The sequence below is a fragment of the Piliocolobus tephrosceles genome, chromosome 1 (genome assembly GCF_002776525.5).
Source record: "Piliocolobus tephrosceles isolate RC106 chromosome 1, ASM277652v3, whole genome shotgun sequence".
NCBI lineage: Eukaryota > Metazoa > Chordata > Mammalia > Primates > Cercopithecidae > Piliocolobus > Piliocolobus tephrosceles.
The window spans coordinates 137,125,970-137,142,183 of NC_045434.1; positions in this window are offsets into that span (position 1 = coordinate 137,125,970).

Here is a 16,214-nt window from a genome sequence, read left to right on the forward strand (position 1 = left end):
TGAACTGTCCTCAAACCAGTACAATGGCTTGATCTCAGTAGGCAGATAAATTATGGGCCAGTCATTTTAGAGTTCTCCTTACATGTATATATGTACCAAAGAGAATGCCAAGGCAGTTGTAAGAAAGAACATAGAATTGAAGTCATTTTTTTCTTCCAGGCTTCTAGTCTCTTTAGCCCAGGAAATCAGGGCTGGATTTTTGTCGATGATACCCCCTTTTTCAGGAAGTCAGATTCTCTGTCCCCTCCTCCTGCCATAATGATTTTCAGGGTTGTAAGCATAAGGGGATTTTTTTTTTTTTTTTTTTTTTTTGAGATAGAGTCTTGCTCTGTTTCCCAAGCTAGAGGCTAGAGTATAGTGGAGCAATCTCACCTCACTTCAACCTCTGCCTCCCAGGTTCAAGCGATTCTTGTGCCTTAGCCTCTAGAGTAGCTGAAACCACAAGCACACACCACCACACGTGGCTATTTTGTTTTGTATTTTTAGTACAGACAGGGTTTCGCTATGTTGGCCAGGCTGGTCTTGAACTCCTGTCCTCAAATGATCTGCCCGCATCAGCCTCCCAAAGTGCTGGAATTATAGGTGTGAGCCACTGCGCCCAGCCCACTGGGGGATCTTGTTAAAATTATGAATGTACAGGTAATACCAGCAGAGATATTCGTTCTCTCTCTCTCTCTCTCCCCTCTTTCTTTCTTTCTCTCTTTTCTTTCTCTTTCTCTTTATCAAAGCCTAAGCGTAGATTCTTATTCATCATGTCCTGGGGGAGGCCAGGAATCTGCCATTTTTAGCCGGCACACAAAGTGATTCCGATACAAGTGGTTTGTGGTGGCTGCAGGGTCCAGAGCTTGACCGGGAACAGATAAATCCCTTTGTTGGGGCTACAAATAAGAAGTTGTTTATAAGGATTCAGAATGGCCTTCTATCACTCAAGAGAGAAACCACAGTAGTCAAGAAAGAAACCCCAAGAAAATGGGTTTATAGATATCAATGTGGATATTTTAGTATTTGTGTCTGTAAAAATCAGTTTTGTGCAGACACTGATTTTGCTGCTACTACATTTTTTTAAACAATTCAGGTGCCATTTTCTTTTTTCACTCAATAAAGTTTTAAATTATCTAATACATATTGAGTTTTAATTTTTTTATCCCACCGCACTATTTTCAAATTAATACATACAAATAGGTGTATGGATTAGAACAAAAAAGGTAAAACTCATTATTTGCAGATATTATGATCTACATAGAAAGTCTAATAGAATCTAAATAACACATGGGTCAAAGAAGAAATATCCAGAGGCTGAGGCAGGAGGATCACTTGAGCCCAGGAAGTCAAGGCTGCAGTAAGCCACGATTGTGCCACTGTACTCCAGCCTGGGCAACAGAGTGAGACCTTGTCTCAAAAAAAAGAAAGAAATCTTGAGAAATTACAAATTATTTTGAACGAAATACAAACTCAAAAATGGTAAAGAATTGTGGAAAACAGTAAAAGCAGTGCCTAGAGGAAAATTTATAGCATTGAATGCATATATTAGAAAAGAAGAAAGATGTAAAAATCAGTCTCCTAAGCTTCTACCTTAGAAAATGGACAAAGAGCAAGTTAAATCCAAAGGAAGTAGAAAAAAATAAAAATAATAGCAGAAATTAATGAAGTTGAAAACAGGAAATCTGTGGAGAAAATCAACAAAACCAAAAGCTGGTTCTTTGAAAAGACAGATAAAATCAGTAAGCCTATAGCCAAGCTAAGAAAAAATAGGGAAGATGCAAATGACTAATACTAGACATGAAAGAGGGAGCATGACTACCTATCCCACGGGCATTCAATGGATAATAAAAGAATATTACGAACAAATCTATGCCTGCAAATTTGAAAACCTGGATGATATGGACCAATTCCTTCAAAGACACAATTGCCAATTGACAAAACTAACACAAGAATAAACAAACAATATGAATAAGACTCTAGTAAACAAATGGAATCAATAATGAATAACCCTCCAAAACAGAAAGCACTGGGCCCACATGGTTTTACTGGTGAATTCTACTAAACATTTAAGGAACAAATTATACCAATTCTGTATCATTTCTTCCAGAAGACAGAATTAGAATACATCCTAATTCATTCTGTGAGACCAGCATTAACATAATATCAAAACCAGAGAGATATTATAAGAAAACTAAAGAACAACATCTCTTATGAACATAGATGCAAAACTCCTCAACAAAAATATTAGCAAATCAAATTCAACAATGTATGAAAAAATTATATACTATAAGCAAGTGGGATTTATTCTAGGTAGCAAGGCTGATTCAACATTCAAACCTCAATTAATGTAATCCATCACATCAACAGGCTGAAGAAAATATATCATATGATCATGTCAACACATAAACAGCATTTAAAAAAAATCTAACATCCATTCATGACAAAGCCCTCAGCAAACTAGGAAAAAGGGGGAACATCTTCAACTTCATAAAGAACATCTACAAAAAATAACTAGGGTTAACATCACACTTAATGGTGAGAAACTTAAGAAGTTTTCATGCTAAGATCAGCGACAAGGCAAGGGTGTCCCCTCTTAACATTCTTTTTCAACATCATACTAGAAGTTCTAGCTAATGAAATAAAATACAAAAAGGAAATAAAAGGTATTCACATTGGGAAAGAAGAAATAAAACTGTCTTTGAGATGACATGATTATCTATGTAGGAAATCTGAGAGAATTAAAAAAATCTCCCGGAACTAATAAGTAATTATAACAAGATTGTAGGATACAAGGTTAATATACAAAAGTCAATCACTTTCTTGTATATCAGCAATGAACAATTAGAATTTTAAATTAAAAACACAATACCATTTGTAGAAGTATCCCCCAAAATGAAACACTTGGCTATAAATCTAACATTATGTGGAAGTTCTATATGAAGAAAACTGTAAAACTCTGATGAAAGAAATCAAAGAACTAAATAGGTGGAGAGATATTTCACATTTATGAATAAGAAGGCTCAATATTGTCAAGATGTCAGTTCTTCCTAACTTGATCTATAAATCAACACAACCCCAATTAAGACCCAAGGGAGTTATTTTGTGGATATCAAAAAAATGATTTTAAAGTTTATATGGAGAGTCAAAAGACCCAGAATAGACAACACAATTTTGAAGGAGAGGAACAAAACAAAACAAACAAAAACACTGCCTGATGTGAAGACTTACTATTAAACTACAGTAATCGGCTGAGCACAATGGCTCATGCCTGTAATCCCAGCACTTTGGGAGGCCAAAGCGGGTGGATCACCTGAGGTCAGGAGTTCGAAACCAACCTGGCCAACATGGTGAAACCCTGTCTCTACTAAAAATAGAAAAAAATTAGCTGGGCATGGTGGCAGGTGCTTGTAATCCCAGCTACTTGGGAGGGTGAGGCAGGAGAATCACTTGAACCTGGGAGGTAGAGGTTGCAGTGAGCTGAGATCATGCCATTGCTCTCCAGTTTAGGTGACAAAAGCGAAACTCCGTCTCAAAAATATATATATAAAATAAAATAAAATAAATAAAAAATTTAAAAAAAAACAAACAAAAAACTACAATAATCAAGGTACTGGTGAAAGAATAGATAAGATAAATGCAACAGAATAGAAAGCCCAGGGGCCAGGGCGGTTGCCCATGCCTGTAATCCTAACACTTTGGAATGCCAAGGTGGGTGGATTGCTTTGAGCCCAGGAGTTTGAGAACAGTCTGGGCAACATGGCGAAACCTCTTCTCTATAAAAAATACAAAAATTAGCTGGGTGTGGTGGTGTGTGCCTGTAGTCCCAGCTACATGAGAGGCTGATGTGGGAAGGTTGCTTGAGCCCAGGAGTTCCGGGCTGCAGTGAGTCGAGGTCATGCCACTGCACTCCAGCCTCCAGCCTGGGCATCGGAGTGAGAGCCTGTTTTTAAAACAAGAATAGAGAGCCCAGAAATATACCCACATTAATATAGTCACCTGATCTTTGACAAAGGAGTAAAGATAATGAAATGGAGAAGATAGTCTCTTTAACAAATGGTATGTTAATAACTGGACATCCACATGTAAAAAATCACGAACCTAGACAAAGACCTTTCACCCTTTACAAATATTAGGTCAAAATAAATCATAGATGTAAATGAAAGGGGAAAAGTAAAAACTCCTAGATAATAACACAGGAGGAAATCTATATGACCTTGGTTTTGCAATTACCTTTTTTTTCTTTTTTTCTTTTTTTTTTTTTGGCGGGGGGTGGGGACAGAGTCTTGCTCTGTCGCCCAGGCTGGAGTGCAGGGGCACGATCTCAGCTCATTGTAAGCTCCACCTCCAGGGTTCACGCCATTCTCCTTCCTCAGCCTCCAGAGTAGGTGGGACTACAGGCACCCACCACGATGTCCAGCTAATTTTTTGTATTTTTAATAGAGATGGGGTTTCACCACCGTATTAGTCAGGATGGTCTCGATCTCCTGACCTCGTGATCCGCCCGCCTCAGCCTCCCAAAGTGCTAGGATTACAGGCGTGAGCCACCGTGCCTGGCCACCTTTTTTTTTTTTTTTTTTTTTCTTAAAAAGAGTTTATTCAAGCCACTATTTGAATATTTCTTTTTTTTTCCACTTTTTAATATTTCAATAGCTTTTTGGGGAACAGATAGTGTTTGGTTACATGGATAATTTCTTTAGTGGTGATTTCTGAGATTGGGTACACCCACCACTCGAGCAGTGTACACTCTACCCAATGTGTAGTCTTTCATCCCTCACCACCTCCTACCCTTCCTCCTGAGTCCCCAAATCCATTGTATCATTCTTATGCCTTTGTGCCCTCATAGCTTAGCTCCCACTTATAAGAGAGAACATACGATGTTTTGTTTTCCATTCCTGAGTTACTTCATTTAGAATAATGGTCTCCAACGCCATCCAGGTGGCTGTAAATGCCATTATTTCTTTCCTTTTTATGGCCGAGTAGTATTCTATCGTATATAGATCACATTTTTTTATTCACTCATTGATTGATGGGCGTTTCAGCTGGTTCCATATTTTTGCAATTGCGAATTGTTCTGCTATAAACATGCATGTACAAGTGCCTTTTTCGTATAATGACTTCTTTTCCTCTGGTTAGATACCCACTAATGGGATTGCTGAATCAAATGGTAGGTCTGCTTTTAGTTCTTTAAGGAATTTGGACTGGGCATGGTGGCTTACACACTTTGGGAGGCTGAGGTGGGTGGATCAATTGAGGTAAGGAGTTCAAGACCAGCCTTGTCAAAATAGCGGAACCCCCATCTCTACTAAAAATACAAAAAAAAAAAAAAAAAAAAAATTAGCCAGACATGGTGGCATGTGCCTGTAATTCCCGCTACTTGGGAGGCTGAGGTGGAAGAAGAGCTTGAAACCGTGAGGCAGAGGTTGCAGTGAGCTGAGATCACTCTACTACACTGCAGCCTGGGTGACAGAGCAAAATCCTGTCTCAGAAAAGAAAAAAAAAAGGAATTCCCATACTGTTTTTCCATAGTGGCTGTACTAGTTTATTCCCACCAGCAGTGTAAAAGTGTTCCCTTTTCACCAAATCCACGTCAACATCTATTATTTTTTGATTATGGCCATTTTTGCAGGAGTAAGTTGGTATCGCATTGTGGTTTTGATTTGTATTTCCCTAATAATTTGTGATGTTGAGCATTTTTTCATGTGTTTGTTGGCCATTCGTATATCTTCTTTTGAGAATTGTCTAGTCATGTCCTCAGTTCAATTTTTGATAGGATTAATTGTTTTCTTGCTGATCTGTTTGAGTTTCTTGTAGAGTCTGGGTATTAGTCCTTTGTCAGATGCACAGATTGCAAAGATTTTCTCCCACTCCGTGGGTTGTCTGTTTGCTCTGCTGATTGTTTCTTTCACTGTGCAGAAGCTTTTTAGTTTACTTAAGTCCCATCCATTTATCTTTGTTTTTGTTGCTTTTGTTTTGGGTTCTTGGTCATGAAGTCTTTGCCTAAGCCAATGTCTAGAAGCATTTTTCCAATGTTATCTTCTATAATTTTTATGGTTTCAAGTCTTAGATTTAAGCCTTTGATCCACCTTGAGTTGATTTTTATATAAGGTGAGAGAAGAGAATCCAGTTTCATTCTTCTACATGTGGCTTGCCAATTATCCCAGCACCATTTGTTGAACAGAGTATCCTTTCCTCACTTTCTGGTTTTGTTTCCTTTGTTGAAGATCAGCTGGCTATAACTATTTGGCTTTATTTCTGGGTTCTCTATTCTGTTCCATCAGTCTATGTACCTATTTTTATATCAGTATCATGATGTTTTGATGACTGTAGCCTTAGAGTAGAGTTTGAAGTTGGGTAATAAGATGCTTCCAGATTTGTTCTTTTTGCTTAGTCTTGCTTTGGCTATATAGGATCTTTTTTGGTTCCATGTTAATTTTACAATTTTTTTTCTAGTTCTGTAAAGAATGATGGTGGTATTTTGACAGGAATAACATTGAATCTTTAGATTGCTTTTGGCAGTATAGTCATTTTCACAATATTGATTCTACCCATCCATGAGCATGGGATGTGTTTCCATTTGTTTGTGTCATCTATGGTTTCTTTCAGCAGTGTTTTGTAGTTTTCCTTGTAGAGGTCTTTCACCTCCTTGGTTAAGTATACTCCTAACTTTTAAAAATTTTTTGCAGCTATTGTAAAAGGGGTTGAGTTCTTGATTTGATTCTCAGCTTGGTCACTGTTGTATAGCAGTGTTATTGATTTGTGCACATTGATTTTGTATCCTGAAACTTTAATGAATTCATTTATTAGATCTAGGAGCTTTTTGGATGAGTCTTTAGGGTTTTCTAAGTATATGATCACATCATCAGTGAACAGTGACAGTTTGACTTCTTCTTTGCCAATTTGGATGCCCTTTTATTTCTTTCTCCTGTCTGGTTGCTCTGGCTAGGAATTCCAGAACTATGTTGAATAGAAGTGTTGAAAGTGGGCATCCTTGTCTTGCTCCAGTTCTATCAACTTTCCCCATTCAGTATAATGTTGGCTGTGGATTTGTCATACATGGCTTTTATTACCTTAAGGTTTGTCCCTTCTATGCTGATTCTGCTGAGGGTTTTAATCCTAAAGGATGCTGGATTTTGTCAAATGCTTTTTCTTTATCTATCGAGATGATCATTTGATTTTTGTTTTTAATTCTGTTTATGTGGTGTATCACATTTATTGACTTGCTTATGTTAAACCATCCCTGCATCCCTGGTATGAAACCCACTTGATTATGGTGGATTACTTTTTGATATGCTATTCGATATGGTTTAGCTGTGTCCCCAACCAAATCTCATCTTGAATTCCCACATGTTGTAGGAGGGACCTGGTTGGGGGTAGCTGAATCATGGGGGCAGGTCTTTTCCATGCTGTTCTGGTTATAGTGAGTAAGTCTCATGAGAGCTGATAGATTTATAAGGGGAAGTTTCCCTGCACAAGCTGTCTCTGTGCCTGCTGCCATCCATGTAAGATGGGACTTGCTCCTCCTTGCCTTCTGCCGTGATTGTGAAGCTTCCCCAGCCACATGGAACTGTAAGTCCGTTAAACCTCTTTTTTTTTTTTTTTTTTTTTTTTTTTTTTGAGACAGTTTCACTCTTGTCACCCAGGCTGGAATGCAGTGATCTTGGCTCACCACAACCTCTGCCTCCCGGGTTCAAGTGATTCCCCTGCTTCAGCCTCCCAAGTAGCTGGGGTTACAGGCACCCACCACTATGCCTGGCTAATTTTTTGTATTTTTTCTTTTTAGTAAAGATGGGGTTTCACCATGCTGGCCAGGCTGGTCTAAAACTCCTAACCTCAGGTGATCTGCCTGCCTTGGCCTCCAAAAGTGTTGGAATTACAGGCATGAGCCACCATGCCTGGCCCATTAAACCTCTTCCTTTTGTAAATTGCCCAGTCTCAGTTATGTCTTTGTCAGCAGCATGAAAACAGACTAATACAGTAAATTGGTACCAGTAGAGTGGGACACCGATGAACAGATACCAGAAAATGTGGAAGCAACTTTGGAACTGGATAACTGGCAGAGGCTGGAAGAGTTTGCGGGGTTGAGAAGAAGACAGGAAAATATGGGAAAGTTTGGAACTCCCTAGAGACTTGTTGAATGGTTTTTACCAAAATGCTGATAAATATGGACAATGAAATCCTGGCTGAGGTGATCTCAGAGGGAGATGAGGAGCTTGTTGGGAACTGGAGAAAAGGTGACTCTTGTTATGTTTCAGCAAAGAAACTGGTAGCATTTTGCTCCTGCACTAGAGGTTTGTGAAACTTTGAACTTGAGAGAGATTATTTTTGGTATCCAGTGGAAGGAATTTCTAAGCAGCAAAACATTGAAGAGGTGACCTGGGTGCTGTTAAAGGCATTCAGTTTTTATAGGGAAACAGAGCATAAAAGTTTGGAAAATGTGCAGCCTGACAATGCGATAGAAAAGAAAATCCCATTTTCTGAGAAGAAATTCAAGCTGGCTTCAGAAATATGAATAAGTAACAAGGAGTCAAATGTCAATCCCCAAGACAATGGGGAAAATGTCTCCAGGACAAGTCAGAGACCTTTGAGGCAGCCCCTCCCATTACAGGCCCAGAGATCTAGGAGGAAAAAGTGGTTTCGTGGGCTGGGCCCAGGGTTCCCCTGCTGTGTGCAGTCTAGGGACTTGGTGTCCTGCATCCCAGCTGCTCTAGCGTGGCTTAAAGGGGCTAACATACAGCTCGGGCTGTTGCTTCAGAGGGTGGAAGCCGCAAGTCTTGGCAGCTTCCACATGATATTCAGCCTGCCTTCTTAACTTCTTAACAGAAGTTAAGAACTGAGGCTTGGGAACCTCCGTCTAGATTTCAGAGGATGTATGGAAATGCCTGGATGCCCAGGTAGAAGTTTGCTGCCAGGGTGGGGCCCTCATGGAGAATCTCCATGAGGGCAGTGTGGAAGGGAAGTGTGGCATCCGAGCCCCCACACAGAGTCCCTACTGGGGCATCTCCTAATGGAGCTGTGAGAAGAGGACCATCATCCTCCAGACTCCAGAATGCTAGATCCACTGACAGCTTGCACCATGTACCTGGAAAAGCCACAGACACTCAATGCCAGCTTGCGAAAGAAGCTGGGAGGGAGGCTGTACCCTGCAAAGTCACAGGGGCAGAGCTGCCCAAGACCATGGGAACCCATCTCTTGCATCAGTGTAACCTGGATGTGAGACATGATGTCAGAGGAGATCATTTTGGAGCTTTAAGATTTGACTGCCCACTGGACTTGCATGGGGACTGTAGCCCCTTTGTTTTGGCCAATTTCTCCCATTTGGAATAGCTGTATTTACCCAATGCCTGCCTGTAACCCCACCATATCTAGGAAGTATCTACTTTGCCTTTGATTTTACAGGCTCATAGGCGAAAGGGACTTGCCTTGTCTCAGATGAGACTTTGGACTTTCGAGTAAATGCTGAAATGAGTTAAGACTTCAGGGGACTGTTGGGAAGTTATGACTGGTTTTGAAATGTGAGGACATGAGACTTGCGAGGGACCATGGGTGGAATGATATGGTTTGGCTGTATCCCCACTCAAATCTCATCTTGAATTCCCAGGTGTTGTGGGAGGGTCCTTGTGGGGGATAGTTGAATCATAGGGCAGGCCTTTTCCATGCTCTTCTCATGATAGTGAATAAGTCTCACTAGATCTGATGGTTTTATAATGGAGAGTTTCCCTACAGAAGCTCTCTCTTTTCTTGCTGCCATCCATGTATGATATGACTTGCTTCTCCTTGCCTTCTGCCATGATTGTGAGGCTCCCCAGCCACATGGAATTGTAAGTGCATTAAACCTTATGCTTTTGTAAATTGCCCAGCTTGGTTATGTCTTTATCAGCAGTGTGAAAATGGACTAATACACTGCTGTATTCAGTTAGTTAGTATTTTGAGAATTTTTACATCTATGTTCATCAGGGATACTGGTCTGTAGTTTCCTTTTCTTGGTATGTCCTTTCTTGGTTTTGGTATTATGATGATACTGGCTTCATAGAATAATTAGGGAGGATTTCCTCTCTGTATTTTTTGAAATAGTTTAAATAAGATTGATACCAATTCTTCAAATATCTGATAGAATTCAGCAGTGAATCCATCTGGTCCTTGACTTTTTTTTGTTGGCAATTTTACATTTACCATTTCAATTTTGCTGTCTGCTATTGGTCTTTTCGGAGTTTCTATTTCTTCCTGGTTTAATCTAGGATGGTTTTGTGTGTATGTGTGTATATGTGTGTATATATGTATACATATATACACACACGTATATATGTATATATACATATATGTATGCATACGTATGTATATATGTATGTATATGTATAGCTGTATGATACACATATATGTGTGCATATATATACATATACACATATATATATTTATATATATATATATATATATTTTTTTTTTTTTTGAGACAGAGTCTCACTCTGTTGCCCAGGCTGGAGTGCAGTGGCGTGATCTCGGCTCACGGCAACCTCTGCCTCCTGGGTTCAAGTGGTTCTCCTGCCTCAGGAGATTACAGGTGTACACCACCACTGTAGCTAGGATTACAGGTGCACACCACCATGCCCAGCTAATTTTTGTATTTTTAGTAGAGATGAGATTTCACCATGTTGGTCAGGCTTGTCTTGAACTCCTGACCTCAAGTGATCCACCCACATCGGCCTCTCAAAGTGCTGGGATTACAGGCATGAGCCACTGTGCCCGGCCCTTCTAGGAGGGTTGTATATTTCCAGGAACTTAGCCATCTCCTCTAGGTTTTCTAGTTTGTGCACATAAATGTGTTCATAGAAGCCTTGAATGATCTTTTGTATTTCTGTGGTATCAGTTGTAATATCTTCCATTTCATTTCTAATTGAGCTTATTTGAATCTTCTCTCTTCTTTTCTTGGTTAATCTCACTAATGGTCTATCAATTTTATCTTTTGAAAGAATCAGCTTTTTGTTTCATTTACCTTTTGTATTTTTTTTGTTTCAATTTCATTTAGTTCTGCTCTGATCTTTGCTATTTCCTTTCCTCTGCTGGGTCTGGGTTTGGTTTGTTCTTGTTTCTCTACTTCCTTGAGGTGAGATCTTAGATTGTCAATTTGTGCTTTTTCAGACTTCTTAATGTAGGCATTTAATGCTATGAACTTTCCTCTTAGCACTGCTTTTGCTGTATCCCAGAGGTTTTGATAGGTTGTATCACTATTATTGCTCAGTTCAAATAATTTTTTAATTTCCATCTTGATTTCAACCCAACAATCATTCAGGCACAGATTATTTAATTTCCATGTATTTGCATGGTTTTGTGAGTTCCTTTTGGAGTTGATTTCCAATTTTATTCCAATGTGGTCTGAGAGGGTACTTGATATAATTTTTATTTTCTTAAATTTATTGAGACTTGTTTTGTGGTCTATCATATGATCTATCTTGGAGAATGTTCTATATGCTGATGAAAATGTATATTCTGCAATTGTTGGGTAGAATGTTTTGTAATATCTGTTAAGTCCATTTGTTCTAGGGTATAGTTTACATCCACTGTTTCTTTGTTGGCTTTCTGTCTTAATGACCTGTCTAGTGCTGTCAGTGGAGTATTGAAGTCCCCCACTATTATTGTGTTGCTGTCTATCTCATTTCTTAGGTCTAGTAGTAATTGTTTCATAAATTTGGGAGCTCCAGCGTCGGGTGCATACATATTTAGGATTGTGATATTTTCCTGTTGGACTAGACTTTTTATCATTATATAATGTCACTCTTTTTTAAGTGTTGTTTCTTTAAAGTCTGTTTTGTCTGATATAAGAATACCTAGTCCTGCTTACTTTTGGTGTCCATTTGCGTGATATATCTTTCTACCCCTTTACCTTAAGTTTACATGAGTCCTTATGTGTTAGGTGAATCTCTTGAAGACAGCAGATACTTGGTTGGTGAATTCTTATCCATTCAGCCATTCTGTATCTTTTAAGTGGAGCAGTTAGGCCATTTACATTCAACATTATTGAAATGTGAGGTACTATTCTATTCATCGTGCTAGTTGTTGCCCATATACCTTTTTTTTTTTCATTGTTATTGTTTTATATGTCTTTTGAGATTTATGCTTTAAGGAGATTCTATTTTGGTGTATTCTGAGGTTTTGTTTCAAGATTTAGAACTTCTTTTAGCAGTTCTTGTAGTGCTGTCTTAGTAGTGGTTAATTCTCTCAGCATTTGTTTGTCTGATAAATACTTTGTTGCCTTCATTTATGAAGCTTAGTTTTGCTGGATACAAAATTCTTGGCTGATAATTGTTTTGTTTGAGGAGGCTAAAGATAGGACCCCAATCCCTTCTAACTTGTAGGGTTTCTGCTGATAAATCTGGGGTTAATCTAATAGGTTTTCCTTTATAGGTTACTTGATGCTTTTGCCTCACAGCTCTTAAGATTCTTTCCTTTATCCTGACTTTCAATAACCTGATGACTATGTGCCTATTTGATGATCTTTTTGTGATGAATTTCTCAGGTGTTCTTTGAGCTTCTTGTGTTTGGATGTCTAGATTTTTAGCAAGGCCAGGAAGGTTTCCCTTAATTACTGCCTCAAATAAGTTTTCCAAACTTTTAGATTTATCTTCTTTCTCAGGAACACCAACTATTCTTAGGTTTGGTTGTTTAACACAATCCCAAACTTCTTGGAGGCTTTGTTCATTTTTTATTTCTTTTTTCTTTGTCTTTGTCAGATTGGGTGAATTTGAAAGCCTTGTTTTCAATCTCTGGAGTTCCTTCTTCTATGTATTTGATTCTATTGTTGAAACTTTCCAGTGTAGCTTGCATTTCTCTAAGTTTGTCTTTCATTTCCAGAAGTTGTAATTGTTTTTTATTTGTGTTATTTTTTTCTGGAGATTTTTTTGTCCATACCCTGTATGATTGTTTAAATTTCTTTAAGTTGGTTTTCACTTTTTTCTGGTGCCTCCTTGAGTAGCTTAACAATTGACCTTCTGAATTTTTTCTCTGGAAATTCAGAGATTTCTTCTTGGTTTGGATCCATTGCTGGTGAGCTAGTGTGATATTTTGAGTGTTGAAGAACCTTGCTTTGTCATATTACCAGCATTGTTTTTCTGGTTCCTTCTCATTTGGGTAGACTATGTTAGAAGAAAGATCTGGGGCTCAAGGCTGCTGTTCAGATTATTTTGTCCCATGGAGTGATCCCTTGATGTAGTACTCTCCCCCTTCCTCTAGGGATGGGGCTTCCTGATTGCTGGACAGTGATTGTTTTTGCTGTTGTGGGTCTAGCCACCTAATGGAGCTTGGGCTCTGGGCTGGTACTGGGGAGTGTCTGCAGAGTCCTGTGATGTGATCTGTCTTCAGGCCTCTCAGCCATGGATACCAGCACCTGCTCCAGTAGAGGTAGTATATGAGTGAAGCGGACTCTGTGAGGGTCCTTGGTTGTAGTTCTGTTTAGTGCACTGGTTTTCTCAAATGCTTTCTCCAGTCTTTTCTTATATGGGCGCTAGGGCACTAATTGCCCCGGGCTACAAGCCTCCCCACTGAGAAAGCCAGCAGGGCTTTCAGGCCCCACCCCTCACAGCCTGCCACTGCTTCTGTGGTCCTATCTGTATTTTCCGTCCATCTCCCTCCCCTGGATTCTGCCTAGGAAAATTCACACTTGGTCAAAATTATTACAAAGCTCAACTGGAAGTTTCCATCTCCCTGTGGTCCTTCCCCAATTCCATTGGCAACCCTCCCCAAGGACCCCAGTGAGATAAAGTCAGAAATGGCTTCCCTGGTGACTGGGAGCACCTAGAGGGCTCTTCCCACCATGGCTTCTACTTTTATATTTTGCTCAGCTGTCTAAATTCATTTTAGCTATAGGTAAGGTTAAATCCTTCTCCCATGATCTGGATTTTCAGGTTCCCCAGTGAGGATGTGTGTTCGGAGGTAGACGTTACCCATGCACACTTTGGGCACTCACCATTTTTCAGCTGTCTCACAGAGTTTGCAGCCACAAGCCACTTTTTCAAAGGGTCTGTGAATCCTTTCAGTGTTCCTGATATGTTCCTGTGGTAGTTCTTGGAGCAAAAGCTCATGATGTCAGTCTCCACATGCTGTTCTGTTCATCTGAGTGGGAGCTGCAAGTTAGTCCTGCCTCCTATCTGCCATTTTTTTTTTCTTGGAGCCTGACTTTTTAAACACAACACTGAAAGCATGATCCATGAAATAAATAATTGATAAATTAGTCTTCATTATAATTAAAAATTTCTATTCTGTAAAAGATATCATCAAGAGAAAGAGAAGACAAGCTTCAGACAAGGAGAAAAATACTTGCAAAAGACATATCTAAAAAAAGTATTGTTATTCAAAATATATAAAGAACTCATATATCTTTCTTGTTGAGATGAGGTTTTGTTCTATTGCTCAGACTGGACTGCAGCCTTGAACTCCCAGGTTCAAGCAATCCTCCTGCCTCAGCCTCCTGAGTAGCTAGGACCACAGGTGCATACCACCAAACCCAGATAATTAAAAGAAAATTTCTTTCATAAAGAGAAGATCTCTCTTTGTTGCTCAGGTTGGTGTTGAACTCCTGGCCTCAAGCGATCCTCCCATCTCAACCTCTGAAGGTGTTGAGATTACCAGCATGAGCCACCAGGCCCAGCCTAAAGAACTCTTAAAACTCGACAATAAGAAAATAAACAACCCCATTAAAAAATAAGCAAAGACCTGAAGAGATACCTCAGTAAAGAAGACGTACAGATGAAAAATAAGTATATGAAAACATACTTAACATCATATGTCATTAGGGAATTGCAAATTAAAACAAGATACCACTACACACCTATTAGAATGGCCAAAACTTGTAACACTGAAAATTCCAAATACTGGCAAGTATGTGGAGCAATAGGAACTCTCATTCATTGCTGGTGCAAATGTAAAATAATACAGCCACTGTGGAAGATAGGCAGTTTCTTACAAAGCTATGCTTTTACCAGACAACCCAGCTATTGTACTCCGTGGTATTTAAAAAAAAAGGAATTGAAAACTTGTCTACACAAAAACCTGCACAAAGATATTGAAAACAGCTTTATTTATAATTGCCAAAACTTGGAAAAAACCAAATGTCCTTCCGTAGGTGAATGAACAAATACACTGTGATATATTCATTCAATGGAACATTATTCAGTGCTAAAAAGAATTGAGCTATCAAGCCACATGAAGACAAAGAAGAAGCTTAAATGCAAAAATGCCAAATGCTTAAATGAAAAAAAAGCCAATATGAAAAGGCTACATACCATATGATTCCAACTATCTGAAAAGGAAAAACTATTGTGAAAGTAAAAAGATGAGTGGTTGCCGGGGGCTGGAGGGAGGGATGGATAGTGGAGCACAAAGGATTAGGTAGTGTTTTCATCAGTTTGGGCTGCTATTACAGAATACTATAGCCGGGGCGGCTTAAACAACGGAAATTGATTTCTCATAGTTCTAGAAGCCACAGAATCCAAGATCAAGGTGCTAGCACACCTCGTGTCTGGTGAGGGTGCTCTTCCTGGTTTGCAGACAGCCATCTTCTTGTTATATCCTCATATGGTGGAGAGAGAGAGATCATCTCTCTCTTGTCTTTTCTTATATGGGCGCTAGGGCACTAATTGCATTCATGAGGACTCAACCCTCAAGACCTAATTACTCAACCCTCAAGACCTCCTAAATGCCCCATCCCCAAATATCATCACATTAGGGATTTAGGTTGCAACATATACATTTTGGTGGGGGAGGGGGATTGGTAAAGTGGGGATAAACATTCAGCCCACAGCAGGCAGTGAACCTATTCTGTATGATACTCTGGTGGTAGATATGTGTCATTATACATTTGTCAAAACTTACAGCCTGCACACAAGAGTCAACCCTAAAGTATGGACTTTAAGTGATGATTTGTCAATGTATATTCATCAATTATAACAAATGTACTACTCTGATGTAGGATTTTAATAGTGTGGGAGAGGCTATGGGTATGTGGAAGCAGGGAATATATAGGAACTTTGTACTTTCTGTTAAATTTTGCAATAAACCTAAAACTGATCTAAAAATAGTCTATTTAAAAAAATTAAAAGAAGAATAAATATTTCATAATACATGGAACACAGCCACTCTCTTCTTTACATACTGTGTATGATTATGTTTACACTAGATAGTTAAATAGTTGTAAAGGAGAAAGTACAATCCACGAACCCTACATATTTATATCTGACCTTTTACAG